A 20,919-nucleotide genomic window follows, 5' to 3' on the forward strand; every position below is an offset into this window, starting at 1 on the left:
CTGTAAATACTTCATAACACCTGCCTGTATTGTATACTCACCTGCTTCCCAAGATTTCCAATTGATGGCAAAAATATAAAGGATTGTTAAGCAGCTATGTTTACAAAGATAACTGAAACACCACAAACACCGTGGTTTTCTACCAGTTAACTTTTTTTCCCCTATGGTATGGCCCAATCATTACTACGCCACAAATTTGAAGTCATACCTCTAAAAAGGAAAGCTACCTCCTAATCCTTTTAAAGTCACAGTTCATTTGCTACCAGTTAATGAAATGTTTCACTGTGCTATCTGAACCCAAGGACACAAAGCTACTGAAGTCAAAACCTGATTCACCAGCTCAAACCGATTTTCTAGAAAACTAAGCCAGTACCTGTTGCTAATTCAAAGATTCACTCAAGATTTTTGCTGAAAACAAATGAAGCTTGAGTTTTCCTAAAACTAGCATTCTAAATTCAATTTACATTTCAGTTGCATACTGACAGTTCTAAAGATATTAATAAGGAGGGATAGAACTTGATTTTCTGAAAATAAGCTGATATACTTTGAGAATATCTTGACTTTTAAAGCATATGTAACGAAGTCTCACTTACTTCATTACAAAAAAACCAAAATGCATAAAACTTAGAATTCTTAAATATGATGTGTGACAAAACAACAGATATAATATCATTACGGAAATATCTTAAATTCTTAATACAGAAAAAAATCAAGAAAAAAATTAACTCATAAAATGCAAAACCTTTTATTACAAGCCTTGAAGAATGTCACATTCCACATAAAAGTAGAAAAATTCAAACCATGCTTCTGACATTCAGTAGCAATAAGCTATACCGTTAAGGAAGAGCAGATGTTCCTTGTTTGGATGTATATAAGATAACTTAGGAAACAAGCAATTTTTTAGGGTAATTCTGTTGACAGCAGATATAGCAAAAACTAGCAGCTTTTTTGGGTTCAAAGTGACATGTCCAACACAAGTTATACTGATCTTTTGAAAGTTACTGGCAGTCTATAAAGACAAGGTAAGTGCCACTGCCTACCAGTTCGGCACTGGTTTACCCAACACCTGACAGTACAGGTCACCAGCAGCACAGCTGCAGGTTTCACTTAGACAGGTATTCTTTTGACTTATCAGCTGCAACTACTCACCACCCCAGGTATTTTGCTTTTTTGTTTTTACAAACCATCTTAGATCAACACTGTGGAAATCAGATGACTACTTTGTCTGGTGGTATTCCAATTACTATGGAGTGTTTCACAGGAAGTGAAGTGTTAGACTGAAAATGCAAGCCCTACAAATTGTCAGTCACACCAGTTTTAGTAAGAATAGTACAATCCTACTATCAGAGTAGGGAGGAAGACACAATATTAAGACAGAAAAAATAAAGCTGTGTTAAGTTATTTTTGCAGTATAAAGGCAAAAGGAGGAAAACCCAGCATGCACACAGACTGTAGCTTTCACTGTGAACCAGTTTAACCCTTTCTGTAAACTCATTTGTTTAGAAACATTAAAATGTTTTTATGTGAGCTTTTCACTCCATAACAATAAGTGTAACCACCTAAAACAATTCTCTAGCTTAACCTTCTGTTAACATTCATGCTTCTTTTTCCACCAAATTACACGCATTTCACTGCAACACAGAGCACAATGTTGTTCCCAGTATTCTAGTGAAAGCTTCAAGACCCTACTATCCATGGAAGAGGGATGTCAGCAGCACTAAAACACAGTTGTGACAACTGATGCTAATGGGACCAAAACCACCAAGTGCTTCTTCACTCCTGAACATTTTATCTAAATTTCATCACCATTAACACAGAAGGAAATAGTAACAGAACATTTGCTGAGGCATTGCTTTAGAGGTGTAAGTTTGGAAGGTGAGGATAATAGCATGTGTGTCTCGTTAACTCTTAAATACAGAGGTGCAAATTCAGATTCCAAGCCCTCTGATGCCAACCATTCCTGCTTTCAGAGCTAGTAGTCAGGAGGCCTTCTGGCACCACCTGCTGGACTCTGACATTTTCACTTCGATACCCGTTTCTCCTGCACGCAACTCCCCTGCTCTAAGTTTGCACTGACAGTTGTTCAGTGGAGGACCAGCACAACACCGTGCTTCACAAGAATGTTCTGTGGAAGCAGTCATTCTCAAATGAAATGCACCAGCTGAAGATATTCCTTGGCAAGTACTAGTTTGGTTTCCGTAACTCAACTCAGAACTGCTGGCACGTATTTCAGCTGAACCAGTACCATGGTTTTAGCACTAATAAGTGGAATGAAGCTTGTGCTAGTCTCCCCAAGTCTTACCACCTGAAGAGGGAGGACCCTGTACCCCCTCTCCAAAAGACAACCACAACATTAAAAGTCTCCCCTAAACAACAGGGGGAATAAAAATATATGCCTGGTTTTAGTTTGAGTTACCTGGTTTTCTTCTTCCCTAATTAAAAGCCCCAAAAACACTGCTGTTGTATAAGAATTCAGGCACTCAAACTGCAAATTTATTTTCAAGTACCCTTGAGGCTCAACCAGTATATTAACTTTCTTTATCCTATCACTAGGATTTTCTGTGGGTAGTTAACATCTGATTTCTAAGAGGAGAGATTTAAGTATGTAAACTCCGAACACCAAATTATTTACAGCTGACAACCATGAAGAGCAATACATTTCAACTACAGATTTATGAGCTGAAAGACCCCAAATCAATACTACCATCCCTCCCCTACGACAACCTTCGCAGTTTTTCCCCTACCAGTCGATGTATTGTGTATACAGTCGTATGGAAGCAAGTGGTACTGACATGCAACTGTGTGTGCATATATACAAATGTACATGTATTTAGTTGGAAGGGGCTTTGAGCAACCTCATCTAGTGAAAAATGTCCCTGCCCATGGCAGGGGAGTTGGACTAGATGATCTTTAGAGGTTCCTTCTCACACAAACTATTGTCTTGATTCTATGACGGATATAAACCCATAAATGAAATTCTAAATTTCAAGTTACCTTTACACTACAATGTGTGGTGGGTTGACCCTGCTGGATGCCAGGTGTCCACCAAAGCCACTCTTTCACTCCCCTCCTCAGCTGGACAGGATAACAAAAGCTCATGGGTCGAGATAAGGACAGGGAGATCCTTCAGAAATTACTGTCACAGGCAAAACAGACTTGATTTGGGGAAAATTAATTACCATTCAAATCAGAGTAGGATAATGAGAACTAAAAATCAAAGCTTAAAAAACAACCTTCCCCCAACAACTACCTCCCTTTTTACCAGGCTCAACTTCACTCCTGACTTCTCTACGTCCTCCCCCCTAAAGGCACAGGTTTTTTTGCCACTCCTTGCTCACCACACTCTCCCCCTGCTTCCAGCATGGGGTCCACTTCCACAGGAGACAGTCCTCCATGAACTTCTCCAAGGTGAGTCCTTCCCACAGGCTGCAGTTCTTCGTGAACTGCAGAAGCGTGGGTCCCTCCCACAGGGTCACAAGTCCTGGCAGCAAACGTGCTGGAGCACGGGCTTCCCATAGGTTCACAGCCTCCTTCAGGTCCATCCACCTGCTCCAGCGAGGCACCCTCCATAGGCTGCAGGTGGATATCTGCTCGACTGTTAACCTCCATGGGCTGAGGCAGTGCAGCCTGCCACACCATGCTTTTACCATGGGCTGCAGGGGAATCTCTGCTCTGGTGCCTGACGCACCTCCTGCCCCTCCTTCTGCACTGACCTCGGTGTCTGCAGAGCTGTTCCTCACATCCTCTCACTCCTCTCTACTGTTGCAGTTTGGGTTGTGCAGATATTTTTCCCCTTCTTAAATACGCTGTCCCAGAGGCGCTACCACCATTGCTGATGGGCTCGGCCCTGGCCAGCGGTGGATCCATCTTGGAGCCGGCTGGCACTGGCTCTGTCAGACATGGGGGAAGCTTCTGGCATCTCTTCACAGAAGTCACCCCTTCCTTCCCCCTCCCCCTATCAAAACCTTGTCAAGCAAACTCACTACAGATGTTACAGTGATGCAACTGCAGATTATTCAGCAGAAGACTGAAAGAATCTGTAGTTTGTGCAAATTATGTCTTGTTGATAGAGTGTCTATTAAAGTGACTTTTGTTGAGAATGGAACTGCAAATGCTGTACAGTTTCTGCTAAAGAGGAACCAGCACATGCACAAACTCAGTGGATTCTAGGGATCAGACTACGGTAATTTCTAACTCTGGAACTGAATAAAACTGTTTAAACCCTTCAGCAAACTCCTGTATTTTAACCTTGTGTTAACAATACAGAATGCAAGAGACGGCACACTGCAGTTTCTTTTTATAAATAATTATTTATTAAAACACTTTAGCATAAACAAATGGACATACTATTGATCATTACAGAGCAAAAAAGGGTTTGCTGGTAAGTCCTAAGACAAGAACTTCATATTATAGCATAAAGCCTATGGGAAGCAGACATAATTTAGGAATCCTAAAAAATATTGAAAATGCTATAGTAGAAGAAAAACTATCAACAGTAATATTATTTTTAAGAATTATCCCAATGGTTCAGAGTTAGATAGGTAGCTTGACAAGGGATACTAGTTATTCAGAAGCCTTCTATCTCATGCAACGGTTTCAACAGCTTTTGTCTAAACCATCTTTTCAGCACATGTCCTTACCATAGTTCTACTAAAGACAGAGATGGTATTTTGGGTGAAACATGGAATATTTTTTTTAATTGACTTTGCTAACTTGAAGCATTAGTATAGTTTTACAAGACCACATGCAAATTGCCACTCTCAAAGACTGCATTCAAACTTCTTACACACAAAAAGAGGAAAAAAAAAATAAAAGGAAATAACAGCCAGAGAGAAATCCTGGAAGTATAGTTTCCAATGTTCGCTATCCATGCTTGCTGTTTTCCTCTTGAACTAGCAAAACATAGCTGTTACTGAAACAACACTATAGTCTGTTCCTTATTTCCACTGCATTTTCCTCAGGTCATACATCATTAAAGCAGCCTGTCTCACTTAATCCAGATTAGCATTTAAGATTTTTTTGCAATGGATGTAATTTGAAATAAATTCTGACAGTGTATAATTCAGCCACTTTGTAAAAGCAGCATCTAGAACTTCATTAGAGCCAGTATTATAAAGCTATTCTAAACAAATTTGCTTATCTTTAATTTCAGGGACTTAATGACCACCCTTCCAGCATCACAGTATCATCTTGGAAGACTAGTTTTCACAACTTCCGCACTACAGCTCTAAACTGTAATAAAAGCAGCAGCAAAGAGAGCAGAAGAGCACAGGATTCTCAGCCTGCACATCAGAATGCACCTACTTCTGTTTTTTTTAAATAAACTGTTACAGGTTAAATGCTAAAAAGGTGTTATTTCCTCCAAAAGCTTATAAATAATTTTTAGCCTTGTCTGCGTTATCCTTATGCTTACACAGGTATTGTGGGAGGTGCAAGGTAAAGCATAAGTGTGTTCTTGTCTGCATTAGAGCACCTATCCATCCATCCATAGCCTGGAACACAAAAAACCCCACCTGAAACCAAGTAGGGTTTTTCACTTCCTGCAGAACACCAAACCAAAACCCAGAGTAATCACTTGACACTAGGGCCCTTGGCAACTGCTCTAAATTGCAGTGAGAACACATTAGATCCTGTTTGGCTATTTTGCTGGCACCTATTCCTTGAAAAACCCTGGATTACTGGGAGAGAAATCAATTTTAGGTAGTGAATTCTAAGCACCCTACAATGAAGGGTAGGGTGTTTGTCAAATATTCACAGAAGTATGCACTGCAAATTTAAAATAAATAAAATCCATAGTGGAAGAACAATCGTAAAATGCAAGATTTCCCAAACATTTTCCAACCCAAGACCACAGTTCATGGATCTGCCTAGTGCCACACCACTGAAATTAATTATGAAGTTCAGCTGTCTAGAAATGAAGCACTAAATGAAGTAAAGTCTCTCCAGCTAGTAAGAACTACTTTTTTAAAAGTTTAAGCATCTAGAATTGAACTATTTTTTAGAAGTATACCATGGTGGCACTTCCTAAAGTGTGTCTAAACCCTACTGCAATCAAAAGACAATTTCAGACTTTCTGGTCAACTAAGATTATGGTGATGTCATCTCATTCTTATCTGACTGGCTTGGTATTTTATGCTGCCCCTCTGTATTTAGTAAACTCCATATCCAACATGAATGTGGGATTCTGGCCTCAACAAGTGGCAGTCTCCACAAGTGGTACCATAAACACAGTTCCAAGGGATTCTCCATGAAATACATTACATTTACACCGAAGATTTTATTCAGTGGACCACATATGGAAGCAGAGAGTAAATGGTAAACTGTCGAAGATAAACTGCCCAGAGGTAACTGAACTAGCAGGTCAGCTGTTAGCCTGGCAAAGCCTAACAACTGTCTGACAAACAGCTATCTGAACAACTGTACAGAAGTACCACAGATACATTTCAATTTACCTTCTTTTTTTCCCCAGTCTAGATTAAAGCTATTACAGATAGTCAGCAGTAACTTTTGACCGTAACAGCAGCCAAAGATCAGGCACATATGTTGTACTGCAGTCTACATGCCCCTTCATACTACTTCTTTCCCTCCTTTCCACCAATCTTCATCTGTTTGTAGAATACTATTGTTCTCAGCTGCCATTTGGGTTCCCCTTGGAAAGAATATCTGGCTTTCTTCCTTTGCAGAGCCTTTCATGTGGATGTTCATACTTTCAGTATATTGGAACATCACTTTTAACTGTGTGCAAACATGTAAGAGAACTGGTGTTTACCTACCAGCCTAGTTTTTCTTTTTATTCTTCAGTGGGGCAGGAAAAAAAGCCCTTTGAACAAACTGTCCAAAGATTCTTCACAAACAAAAGCAGAAGTTGAAACCTGATCCATCAGAGACTTAGAAGTATCTTCTAGAGTTTCCTGCATGTAAAAGTTAGGTAGGAATCTCATAACCTGTAAGAAATTCCATAATTAGCTCTCCAGTGTCTGTCCAAATAATTCAAGAAATCACTGTGTGGGAAGCTTTAATGTGCAGTTATGGTAATGAAACCCTACTCTAGGCTACAGAGCTATGAGATCAATGCATAAAAAGCCTTCCCATAGAAAGATTTCTTTTCTAACATGAATTTAAGATCACAGGATAAGGATTACAGGATTAAGGACAGAACAGATCAGTTTGAAGTGCACTAACTGTTAAAAGTGAGCCACAACTATTTTCTTGCTGCCCTCACAAATGGTGAGAGGACTACCTTTAGAGAGTACCATGCCTAGATATGAAGAAAGCGCTACACAGAATTAGTAGTTACCCTAGAGAGACTGCCACCCAGAAGTTAAGAAATTGAGCTGGATGTTTCTACCACTTAACATAGAAAGACCTGTAAATGTTCTCTTAGGCTTGACATTATGCCTCAGTGTCATCAACACTACGTGCAGCAGCAAAATGCAACTGCCAAATAATTTTAAGTGACAACTTTGACACTGATACTATTAGACATTTTATAACTACACTTCATCACTTGGGTTATATCAGAATTGCCTTATACATTCAAAATTGCCTAGAACTATGCTTCAGATTCTTTTAGGACAGTAAGAGCTGTTAAAAGAAAGTGGGAACAAGAACCCAAAATCATATTTTTGATCAAGTAAATCTGATAGAGAAGCTTGCTTCACAACCTACGTTAAAACTAAGACATTTTCCCCTTGATCTTATTGCAGCAAATTCTGTGCTACTACAAACACTATAAAACACAGCCCATGATCAAATTACAGAACTGCAATATGAACTGTTGTAACCCAAGCTGCTGAAACTCCAAGATAACAATGTAACTAATACTTATATTTCACTTAGATTTCGTATTTCAGAGCAATACAAATCTGCTCAAAGAATATGCAAACTAAACAGAACGCAAAGAAGCGGCATACAATACACTGTATCCTGAAAACAATCTAAAATATTTGAACGATATCTAGAAGTTACATTGAAGTACAATTCAGAATCAAGCCCTGGAAGTATCAAGGTTAAATCCAACTTTTGTGCATACAGACACTGCTTTGCAAGTCAAAAAAGGCTTCTATTTAAAAAAAAAAAAAAAAAAAAACCAAAACAAAACACAAAACTTAATTCTTCAGAACTCTGGGAAATTTTTCTTTTACTCTAATGCATGTAAAATTATGAACTTTTTTCCTAGTAGCATCCTTGGAACTGGACACAAGGCATTGCTATTTAGTAAGAGTTAAACAAATATTAAAGGCAAAGTCGCACACCCATTACAGTTGCTTCACTCTAATCACATATGGCTTTCTTTATAAAACCACAATTAATTCTTTCCATGTTCTTCAGAGCTCTGCTCTTCTCACATTTCACAACATTATATATACATGTACAACAACTGTTTTAGAGCTGAGATATGCCTTCATCAGTGCAAAACAGAAGTGGCTATTCATACCACGCAAAAACATTCAAGCCCTTCTGTTGAGGGTATCAGGTTAAGAAGTCTGTGCCACTGTCAGCACCTAGCTTGCCTGGCTCTGCCCACTTTATTATGCATCAGTTACCCTTCCAGATTGCCTAGGTCTCTTTATCTGTCAAAACCACTTGTCACCCTACTGTAGTTTCTAAAGCTATCTGCCACTCCAGAATCCTGAATTAAAGCAAACTGGAAGTCTTTCTGTTCTTTCTAAACTTGAAAGACCTTACTTCCCAAGCACTGCCTTACACTCTTTCTGCGTTATCCTTTTCTCCTTGACTTCAGCTAAGACACTTTACCATTGCTTTACACAAATTCCTCCAGTCATTTGACAGCAACCAGTTCAATCAGTTGCTCAGCTATTTTTTTACATAGTTCCTCATATCAATGGTCTCTTGGGATCACTGCAGCATTTTTTTCTGTCCCAGCCTGTTTCTAAAACTAGCTGCAGTACAGGCTTCTCTATGGTTTCTAGTTTCTCACTGAGGTCTACTTGTCACAAATAAAAACTTTGATCCATCGCCTCAGAAAAACTCCACAGTTCAGTCAACAACAAACACTGCATAAAGCAGAACACAGAATACAAACAGAGGAAGTCTCAGTTGTCATCTCCAGCAGCACAACAAACAACATGCTACAGAATTACGGTTGCAATCCTATCCAGCCCACACAATGCTGGATAGACAGAAAACATAGGCGGGGACTTAAGGAGTTCTGCTGCCAAACCCCAGTGAGTCTTTGCTAAGTATGCATGAACAGGAATTGCCCAGTGCTTATTTGTTCAGAGTTGATGTCTTTCATTAGTAGTCCACTAGGTGTTTTTTTTTTTTTAGTAAAAACATGCTGCATCCTTATCAAGGATACATATACACACTCTTTATACTCTTCAGTTTCATCTCTTTGATCTAAAGTCTCAAGTATTGGAACAAGAAGGCTACAGTTCTTTCTGCAGAAAAGTATTTTTTACTAGTTTTACTATCATTAAGATAATAAAGCAATTTTGATTAAGTTTTATTACAAGTTCACTCTGAAGAGCTTAAAGCATGCATCCAGAATAAGATATGCAAGTCTTTAATTAATGTCCGATCTCAGGCAGTTGAAAGCAATTGCAAACAAGCCCTCCCAAATTTGAACATGAAGTAGCTTCCAGCATACTTCAACTTACTCATCAATGACCTGGACAAAGGGACACAATGTACCCTCAGCAACTTTGCTGATGACATGAAACTGGGAGGGTGGCTGATACCCCAGCAGGCTGCACTGCCATTCAGCAAGACCTGGGCATGCTGGAGGGTTGGGTGGAGAGGGACCTAATGAAGTTCAAAGGCAGTGTAGGGCCCTGTACCTGGGGAGGAACAATGCCACACACCACCACAGGCTGGGGCTGACCTGCTGGGAGGCAGCTCTGCAGAGAAGGACCCGAGAGTTCTGGTGGACAGCAAGTTGCCCAGGAGCCAGCAGTGTGACCCTGTGGGCAAGAAGGACAATGGGGTCCTGGAATGCATTAGAAGTGTGGCCAGCAGGTTGAGGGAGGTGATCCTGCCCATCTGCTCTGCCCTGGTGAGGCCACATCTGGAGTGCTGTACCCAGTGCTGGGCTCCCCAGTTCAAGAGACACTGGGAGCTACTGGAGAGGGCTCAGTGGAGGGCTATGAAGATGATGAGGGGACTAGAGCATCTCCCTGATGAGGAAAGGCTAAGAGAGCTGGGCCTGTGTAGCCTGGAGAAGAAGACTGAGAGGGGATCCTGTTAATGCATAGAAATATCTTAAAGGTGACTACCAAGAAGATGGGGCCAGACTCTTTCCAGTAGTGCCCAGCAACAGTAAAATGGGCAATGGGCACAAACTGCAACACAGGCAGTTCCATCTGAAAAAAAAAAAAAAGGAAATTCAACTTTTTTACTTTGAGTCCAGAGCCCAGAGCACTGGACTAGGCTGCCCAGAGGTTGTGGAGTCTCCTTCTCTGGAGACGTTCAAAACCTGTCTGGATATGATCCTGTGCAACTTGCTCTAGGTGAATCTGATTTAGTGGGGGTTGGACTAGATGACCTCCAGAGGTCCCTTCCAGCCCTAACACCATGATTCTGTGGCAGACAGAACCACTGACTCACAACACCACTGTCCCCCAGTAACACAAAGTTCTTATATACCTTCTTTAAAAACATATCCCAACCACACTATCATCCTACCAGTCCAAAATGAAATTAAAGGAAGCCATTTCTAATCCCTAATCTTACACCAATGTATTCTGACCAGCTCTTTCAACACTGTTCTTTCCATCATTTTTTAGAGGCTGGATGTTTCTCCACAGTTTTAGAACCAGTGGTCCCTTTTCACATTCCACCCAATTATCTCTCATTTACAATTATATTTGTTAGGCCACCCAAATAATATAAAGCTTACAGATGAAATTCAGTTCATCAGCTACCACCTTTACAAACTCCAAAGCTGATTATGCTTTCCAGCACTGTCAACTCTTAGTTCACCAACAGTCACTGCAGTGAAATACCAAATCTTCATTAATGAACCATGTTTGTCAGAAAACTTTAACTGATATTTGGCAAGTCATAAATAAATTCCAGTTAAGTATTCAACAGTTTTAGCTAGCCAACTACAACACAAAGGACACACATAAGCAAGTAAACTGCAATTTCTTACTTTTGAACTTTAAAAAAGAAAATGTTATTAGAATACTATTTAAAATATTAGTTAAGCTATCCAAATTTTTGTGTTTGTATTTTAAATGAGGGCAATATTTTCCATTACAATACATAAAACTCAACAGCTCACACACTTGATCTTATATTATTAGCCACAACTTCAAGAACAAAAGAGGTGCACAGGATTTGGAAGCGTTTTTTAAATTTCCTTCCAGTTTAAAATAAGTAATTTTTTCAAATTACGCAAATCAAACTGTATCAGTTAATACTGTTAAGAGGCAAAGTCCTGCCAAACACTTTACTAGCCCTAACTTCACCAGCCTTTCTCTCTTGATGAGTGAATACACAACTGAAAATTGTTGAGTTTCCTCACTGTTCAGCAGGAAACATTTAGGATGAAAACAAGCACTGGTCAGAATGCATTTCAAGCACATGTATTCATGCATACTCAACTGTGTACAGCAGAAGAAAGAACCGTAACAGTTAATTCAAGTGACCTCTTCACCTTAAGTGTTTAAAAGGTGCAACAGCTCTAAACCCTGATAGAACTTTGCCAACTTCAGCTGAACACAAAATACAGTTATCACATAAGGCAGATAAACACTGTGCATACATTAAGCAAGGGACAGTCTTGAGGTATACTGAATGAGGTAACCAACATTTCTAGAGAAAGAGCAAAAAGGTTTCCTATTTTTATTGTTAAAGTCAGCAAAATAATTAAGGCTATCAGTTGTAGATCTGCACAAAATCCATTCCTTAATATTGTTCATTCTGACCTTGTTACTATACATTGCTTTGTTGGAACAGTTTAGATATGTAAGTATATGACTATTAATTACACAGGAGTTTCTTCCCTGTTTTCTGCCGCTAAAGAAGTTTCAGAGCAGGAACAGTTCTCATTAAAACTACCTTCTATCACAAGTAATACATTACTTTTTATGCTCTACATGGCACACAACATTTGACAACAAAAACTACTGGTATTAGAAATGCTTCAGACTGTCAATATCCCTTTAGAGGCCAAATATTCCAGCTGTGAACCACGCACTGAACACTTGGCCCCATTTTTTCAGCAACTCAGCATGTCCCTCTTGTGCTTGTTGTAATAGGATCGAAGTATTGCAAAATCCATCTCAAGCTTCTCTACAATTACAGCTGTTCCTAGAAGGCCTTCAGAAGCACAAGTATTCCTCATGGTAGCTAGTAGTTCCACTAGCAATATACCACAATGCTGATCCCCCCCCCCCCCCCCCCAATGAAAAATTATTGTAATTCAGCCTTAGGCATGTGAATTGCACCTCTTTACAAAATAAATCACACGTAAGGCTGGGTGTCTTGCTAGTCCTCTAAATCAGAAGCTAACTTTTCCAGGCTTAAATGTCAACGCCAAAAGGTTCTCTAGATCACCAGTTTTAACACCCAACTTATGCAAGCATGTTTTAAAACTCTCCATTTACATCACATCTACATTTGTCCACCTGTAAAGCCGGCTGGAATCAAGTTCCTTTGCTGAGGTCTCCTACTAACCCAGTACAAACAACGGGAAAAGGCAAGAGGGATTTAATGTGATCTTGTTTCTGTGAGAAGTAATACAAAGGGATGCCTTTCTGTACTGATGGAGCTGGGGACTGACTATGTCTCTGCTGTAAGAGTTGGTTGAAAACATATCCTTCCGCTTTCTCTTCCCTTAGTTTCCCAGGACGCTGACAATTAAAATTACAGCTTCACTGACAAGTTGGTGAATTTTACTTCTTCTCTTACAAGTCTTTAACACTTGATTCTACTAATATGTAGGTAGTCAGTGACCTAATAGCATATCATAATACTGGCCCTCAAAGTAAGATGAATTCATCACAGCCTATAATTCTTCATATGACTTAAGAAAAACATAACTAATTTTTGGAGAACAGTGGAAGAACAACAATTTTCTAACAACATGATCGATATAGCCCACATCATTATAAAAAAAGTGTTATGCCAAAAAAACTAACGAAAGCCCCCACAAATAAAACTCAAATACAGTTTGAGAGTTGTTTATCAGCATTTTCTTTTACCAGCTTTAAAAAACCACAATTGTTACCTACTCACACAAAACCAAAGCAACAGTTTTCCTAAAAATGTCTACATTATTAGTCTACAGATTTCCCAAATATTCCTGAGTTATTCTGTATACTGAAGGCTTCAGATAGATGAGTGCTTTCCCTCTCTCTGTAACATGTATAGTAAAGTCGCATCTTAGGGAAATAGGCCTTTAAAAATTCCTCAAAATGATCATCTATTTCAAGCTGTTTTCTTGACAGTAGTTTAAATTCATTACAGCTAAAGCATATTTTCCATCTTGTGTTTTCTATTTACTATTCCTCTGTACTTTCCATTTTTATTTTTAAAGTATGATGCCTACAATTCTTCTCTTGAATTTTGTTACCGTGCTTCCGTTTTATCTTTGAAATCACTAGTGGAACTTGAATGTAAACTAATACAAGGACATGCTATAGGTGGTTTATCAGAACTCCCCCGGAAACCATGTAACAAGTTACATCTACAATAATCTTCTACAGCTGAAGAAAATAACCTTCCTAACAAAATTAACCTCTCAGCGCACACCTAGAATTCATCTCTCATACTCACAGATTCCATAAGTAGGTTAAATTAAGCAATGTTTTGATCTTAAGATAGTGAGCCGATTGATGAAATTAGTCTCTGGTCTGATAAAATGCCCTCACAATACTTCACTATACTGAAGAAAAACATTTCTGTTCCAAGAGATTACACATTTTCTTTCTCAAAATTCACAAAAACTCTTGTAAACATTGTTACAGATCCTTATGGCACAAAATTACCATAATTAAAAAAAAAAAGAAAAGGCAAACCCTGTGAGTAAATACCGATGAGATAATGACATATTTCCAGATAGGCAATCTGGTATACAAAGACACCTGAAAACTCACCACATGTTACAAGTGTCCATAAGCATACCTCAATACTTGCATCATGAACACAGAGAAGATTAACCCAATGAACTTCAACAGCAAGAACTCCTCCATCTTGCCCTCACAAGCTTTTAACAGCAGTGACTGACTGGACAGCTCTCATCCTCAGGCAGCAATGAAGCATTGCTTATTGGCTCTAATGACCAGAACAATCCAAAGATGTGCAACAATACATTACCAGGTTTTTAAATCTGTTTCCTAAAAAGTGGTAAAAGACCTACAAACAGTTACTGGAAGCTAATGTTAGCTCAACAGAAAGAAATCCCTACAAATAACTGTAAAAAAATTTGCATCATTCCAACCCATTAGTGACTGACATTGCTGTTTAAACTGTTCAGAGAAGAACTCCAAACTAATAGAAGAATGATCCTTCACAATGGCAGAAAATTGCGGAAATAAACAGAAATACACTTCAGTAAAATCTGTGAACCTTTAATTGTCCACAGAGTATTCTAGCACAGCTCCATAACAATCTTTCAACTTGCAGCCTTGTTTATCTGTCAGGGATAGAAGTCACTAAAGTGAAAGCAATATAAACCCCCCACTTTTATAGTTTGTTTTGTGTTGGGTATAACCAGAATACAGTTCTCTGAACTTGCAGCCTCTGTCACACCTACATGTGTACATGATCCACCAAGTGACCTTTGCAATAGCACTGGAAGTACAGATACACAAAGCTGACTCCCCCCCCTCTGCTACCCAATAAGCTAACCAGAGGCCAGCTAGGTTTTCCACTTGCAGAATTAAAAAAGATGGAAAGGGGATGATTAACTTTGCTTTCATCAGAAGAAAGGTGTATTTTTACATGCTTTGTTTTTCATCCAAGAAAGAAGTCCCATCAGAGGATACAACATTTAGACCAGTACTGTTGTGCAGGAATTAGCTCACCTCTGTCCAGAGGTTTCTGAAGTTCTGAATCTTCCCTTGATGAACAGACAGGTGCATCTGCAAGAGATTATCATCTTGGCTGACCTAGCACAGCAGTTCACAGATCAAGGCTTCTTGCATTGTTTGGGTCTTTGAATCAACCAGAAACAGTTTGGGAACATCTGATCAAAGCCTTCTTCATTACGTTTAATTATGTGCTGCTCTGTATGTTCCTGGAGTTCTTCAGGGAAAGCAAAAAGACCAGGAAAGGCCTAAAGCCCACCACTAATGCAACTGTACATCAGTGGTTATGGTATTTAACATCCAATGAGCACTAATCTTTACATGCTAAACCTCAAGTCATACCAGCTGATTAGAAATAAGCACAGTGGTAACACTACACTTTCACTAAGCCAGACCAGCTATCAACACATCAGATGATTGTTACAATTAACTATAGGCATACGATTTTGCCTGAAAGGGAGAAAAGCTAGTCATGAACACACACAGGGGGGGTGGGGGGAAAAAAAAAAAAAAAAAAAAAAAAAGAAAAGAAAAAAGGCACTGACAAAACCAAACTGACAAATTAAAGAAAAATGAAGTTTAGGCTCACACTAAATAAAATTAGTTTACTAAAATTCCCTCCAGGCTTAAGGGGTAAAGGACAACTACAGGCCTGCCACTTTAAGAATACATAAATAACATTAAGCTTTCTTTTGTTTTCTGAGTTAAGTTCTCTATAAAGATATAGTCCAGAAAGCTTTGCAGGTTTAGTTTGTTTTTTAGGGTTTATCAACCATAAAGCTAGGTATTGAGCATTTGTCTAATATTAGACTGATTTAAATCTATGTTTCTTATTTGATCTGCCTCACTTCTTAGCAAGGTCACAACTAGATCTGGTAATAGTTGGCTAAGAGACTCAATGACATTTTGCCATATGCTTGCCCTTTGAAAAATTCCTTGTTTCCCATATTAGTCCAAAAAATACATACCAAAAATTGAACACAAGAATACAAAAAATTGGATTTGCAATTTGGTATTAAAAACAGACACACTGGGGTTTTTTTCCTACCGAACAGGAATCAAGCTAATGAAAGACTAAAGAACTGACTAGTGCCAAAGGAGTTTGCAAACAGCTTCATTAAAAAACCAGATTATACCTGTCAACATAAAAATTAAGTTCCACATTAATTCATGTACAGGTTTTTAAATAAAAAAACCCAAACACTTTATAGTCTTTTTCCTTTGCAACAGCTGAGAAAAACATTTACCTGTACACAAACCTCTCAGTCATTCTTTGGCACAGCAAGACTAAGTTCGGAGAAAAAAAAATGCCTATCACTGCAATATTATGTGCACCTTCAGTAGCAGAACAATAAAGACACATGCATAGAACATTTTTAAAGAGTTGGTTTAGAGCTCTGGTCTACTCTTCCCTCAAGCAGCATGGATAAGCACAACCTCTTTTGTCTATTATGGAATTATTTATCTATGGCAACAGAAGGCATAGCTCAATTTCAGTGTTCTGTCCTACTATAGAACCATCATAAACACCTATGAGAGTTCAGCCAAACAGCTTCAAAAAGAGCGGTAAAGTTTATCACTTACTTAGTAATATCAAGGTACCGCCTAATTTCTTTTCACCCCATTGCTACTATTCTTCCTGTAACTACACAATGTACCAGTGTTACATATCTGCTAATAGTCAGAATTAACCACATTTGATTTTAATAGGCATATAGAGTTATAAGAAATATTTTAGTGGAATTTGTGTTTGCATAGCAACCGACAGCTACTATGAAATCCTCTGTACAGCCTCATACCAAGGCCGAAGGGATTGGTCATAATCACCTAGTAGGAATGTTTAGAACTTAGATAACAGATTCATGATTGGATGCAATGTTTACGTGTAGCCTAGGAGAATGTATTGAGGTGTCAGAATGTAAAATTAATGGAACTGTGGAAAAGTAGAGTCAAGCAACTCTTAGTTACCTGCCAAGAAACCGTGAACTTTAGTAACAGGTAATTCCGGCAGGGGAAGATCGCGACCACCGACTCATATACCACCTACCCAAATCGTACTCCAGACCCATTTCCAGACCTTTCTAACCTTCACTGCGCAGAATCGCATATGGGGGACTATGTTAATGATTTTCGGAAAATACTATGTTTATGCATGAATACTTAATGGATATGTATGAGTAAGTCCTATGTAAGGTGTATGATTTTGAAACTTGGCGTGCGTTGATTGTGAGAGGACTCACTCCCACACCCGGCCGTTAATAAAGAACTGCCTGCTTATCTGCATCATATTGATGTTGATAAGTTCTTTATTCCAAGATTTTGGTAACACCAGGACCCGGAAGCACAATGACTTTATAAAAGCATCCATGTAATTCCTCTTACAGGCAATGCAAACCTACTCACTAAACATTGTGTATGTTCCAACTGACTGACTGATCATTTAATAATAATCAGTCCTCCATGTCTGAAAAAGATCTTACAAGATAACCCTTTTATAAAAGATTTTAAGACGACATCTAGTATTATTCAAAGCCAAGAGAACCTTCCCTGCACCTCTTTATCCAAAGGCAAATTTTAACTCACTCCTAATTGTTCAGACTACTGCAAATGACGTTGCATTTAACCACAAGGCAAGAACACGCACAGACACCAAGGTAACCAGTTGTGACTGGTCAATGTAATTGCCTGAAGTTGCACACTTTTATGGTGGCAAATACAAAGCTGATTATCTTCTCTTTATTGATAGGTAGATATCCTCTTCCCCCAAATCCAAAAAAAGATGCACAAACATAACCACTGTCCAGGATACAATAACAGCATCTTGTTACTGTACAAGCCCTATGCTTGCTATTTCTACAGTAAATGCAAGTGAACTTTTAAGTTTTGTAATGCAAGTATTTTGTCCTCACTTATGCTCTTACAGATGGGAGCTGACCTAATAGTTTATCATAATTGTAAGCAAATTCGCTCAGTTTGGTTTGGTAACAGTTACAAAGACAGGTCCCTGGAAGCTAGAGGGAATGTCTATATGAAAAAATAAGGTTCTCTGTTCTCTGCTTAAGTGTCTCCTCATAGGGTATACTTAGGTCATCAGCCTTTGTTTGAAGACTAGACTTAATTGCTATTGTGTCAGTCTGAGAAACGTTTCTCCAAAGTCAGAAGGATCACCCAGACATTCTGGAAGAGCAAGCCCAGGGCAAACATACCTAACCTTGCCGTTAGAAGGTAATGAAGTGGTAACTTACTGCACTTAGCTAAGACTGTTACGTTAATTAATCACAGCAAATCACACCCTTGGGTTCACACCTCTTCAGGAGGCCGGCTGATCTTTCTAAGTGCTATTTTAAGTGTACAACAGCCAGTTCTCAACGATTCAGTCTAGTAATGCTGCTATATACACCTTTCACATTGATGGACTTTAAGTTTCACAACGTATTTTAAGGGGGTGGGGGGGGGGAGGGAAATCTGCCATTTCACAGACCACTTTCAAGCTTTTTAAATCACTAGTAACAAATTGTTCTTGGACATGTGTTCTGAGACCTTAGAGTCTAGAGCGCATTGAGAAGATGCCAGTGCAACACAAAATTGAAAGTAAGTGCTATTAAAATATTTTCCTAAGCCAAACTTCAGAATTTGTGACATCAGTTTTGCAAGAGAAAATATTTTGCTGACATACTTGAAACACTTTTTTCTAATTCAGCAGGCTTCTACAACTTTATTCATGAAGGCCCACAAACATACTTTGTTTCCTGCATTCAGAGGCGACAGTTCATGCTTTAATAATCATTGATTCTTACAGTCAACATCCAAGTTCTTCAGCTGTTCTGTAACTTATTCATAACATATTCATTATTTGTCTTTAAGATGAGCAGTGGCAGGCCACCAATTTGGGGGGGAGCACAAGCCAATTACACAGCAATACTTATGTGCTGGAGCACATACCACCCACCAGTTTAAAAGCAGAAAAAATGCATATGCATTCAAAATTCTTGTTAGGACAAGCTATTATTCACAGAATTGATCAGAAAGCCAAAATTTGTTATGAACCTCATTTTAAGTAACCAGTAAGGATATTGACAAATAAGTAGTAACTCAGCACTTAAAAGCAAAAAAATCAAGGCCACAAAATGCTGAGAGATCAGGTTAGAAAACAGTTATCCACACTTACTCTGTGAACATCCAAAACCATCACAAGCTGCACTATGAGACCATTCATTTACAGATTTGAGACACACATGCCTAAACCTCTCCCATAATCAACACCAGAGTAACCACAATCACGACAGTGTTTAACGAATCAGAGGTATTAACTTGGATCTCTGTTGGACACAGATACTGACTGCCTTCAGCCCGATAAAAATGTAGTTGTGTTTCTTATATCAGCTGGGAGTAGGGGGAGGAATTAGAGTGAAGTTATTGGGTAAACTATGGCCTTCTCCAGCCACAAAAAAAATGGACAAATAGTATCGGTAGTAATTACTGCAATGAAAGAGTAAACAGTAACGTTCTGCAAACTGAAGCACAATCACACCGATTCAGAGACTCCAAGCTCTCTCTACTCAGAAAACAGAAAAAATGTCTCCCTACACATTTTATTTTTAGAAAAGCTTATAGATGTCTTTAGACAACTTAAAATCAGGAGTGATTTTCATCCTATCTTCACAACGATCAGGAAAAAAAAAAACCAAAAAGAGGGCTCAGGGAAAACTATTTCTTGCCTTTAATCTGTGTCTTGAAAAAGCTGAGCAATCAGTCGTGAACTGAATTAGTCTTAACTATTTTATTCACCTTCAGCCATTTTAGCTTAGATTAAAGCAGTTTTCACACATGTATTCAAGTAACTGTTTACACTGGAAATGCGAATCACTACTAAAAATGCAAGTCTCTTGCTGTGGCTACTAAGCAATAATGTGCTCTTCCTTTTTTCCAGATCACCTGTAGAATATTCACTGACTGTCTACAATGTTAATATGAATCTCAGCCTAAACAGATTATCAGCTTAAATGGTGAACAGCTGCAACAGATGCCAAAGTTGTAATACACAGTAACAGCAAGGCACTGAAAACAAAATTCAGCATTGTATTATGAGTTTTAGCCACAGCTAACTACAATGCTTTTGATAAATTTGGAGGATCACTGGAAAACCAGCACTTTAAAAGAAAAATTGTTACTTGAAGAGTCATATAGCACTAGAGAAAAGGTATCAAGGATTCGTAATAGTAGTAAGTACCACAGTCAACACTGGATTCGTCAGTAGGGACAATGGTAACTTACTGAACTGTTGATCTTACTTTTTTCTAAGAAACATAAGAGCCATCAGCATTGTGACATTAAATGGTATTTTCTTTGCTTACAGACAGATCTTTCAGACTTTTGGTGGGAAGCACAACACACTGTGCATAAGCTGGGGAGGGGTGTGTGGGGAGAGGCAGGACAATCAGGAAAGAAAAATCAAGCTGTGAAACCAGTTGACTGCCTAAAAGCAGTGCAGACATCAGAACTGACCGATCTTCATACTGCTGGTGCTTTTTAAAACACATAAGAAAAATACACACAGTACTAGTTCTGAAACTGGTATTCACATAGTCATGAAACAAATTAGAAGATCTTGAAGTACTTAAAAGGCTGAAGAACTGTTCCAAGTTTCTCTGAAGAGTTATTTACTGGGCTGTGAAAAAAAAAGGTACTTTAAGAGATCACCTGCATAGTTTAAATATATTTGAAAATTTTAGAACACTCCTTTTTCTCTATAGTAGCACAAAAGTGTGATAAAATGATGGCAAGAGGGAAGCCAACACTTTAAGAATAAGGACCACCTTGGAATCACTTGTTCCCCACCATACCTTGCTCGTACCGCAGCAAACATGCTCTCCTTTCTTAGACTTTGGTAGTAAGCTCTGATCAAAACCCGTGCTTTGAA

The 20,919-nt window shown here is 38.7% G+C and overlaps 1 protein-coding gene across 5 annotated transcripts in view; it reads right to left on the reverse strand.

Moving 5' to 3' along the window:
* SPIN1 (spindlin 1) overlaps positions 1 to 20,919 on the reverse strand; it is a 50,312-nt gene that overhangs the window by 19,527 nt on the left and 9,866 nt on the right. The window contains exon 1 of one of the 5 annotated variants that reach the window (XM_040579540.1): positions 3,714 to 3,779. The exons of the other annotated variants lie outside the window; for them this stretch is intronic. The gene's annotated coding sequence lies outside the window, so the exon portion shown is untranslated. Of the gene's footprint in view, positions 1 to 3,713; positions 3,780 to 20,919 lie in introns of those variants that run through there. 5 annotated transcript variants of the gene reach the window in all.

This window comes from Falco naumanni, chromosome Z (assembly GCF_017639655.2).
Source record: "Falco naumanni isolate bFalNau1 chromosome Z, bFalNau1.pat, whole genome shotgun sequence".
NCBI classification, from domain to species: Eukaryota; Metazoa; Chordata; class Aves; order Falconiformes; family Falconidae; genus Falco; species Falco naumanni.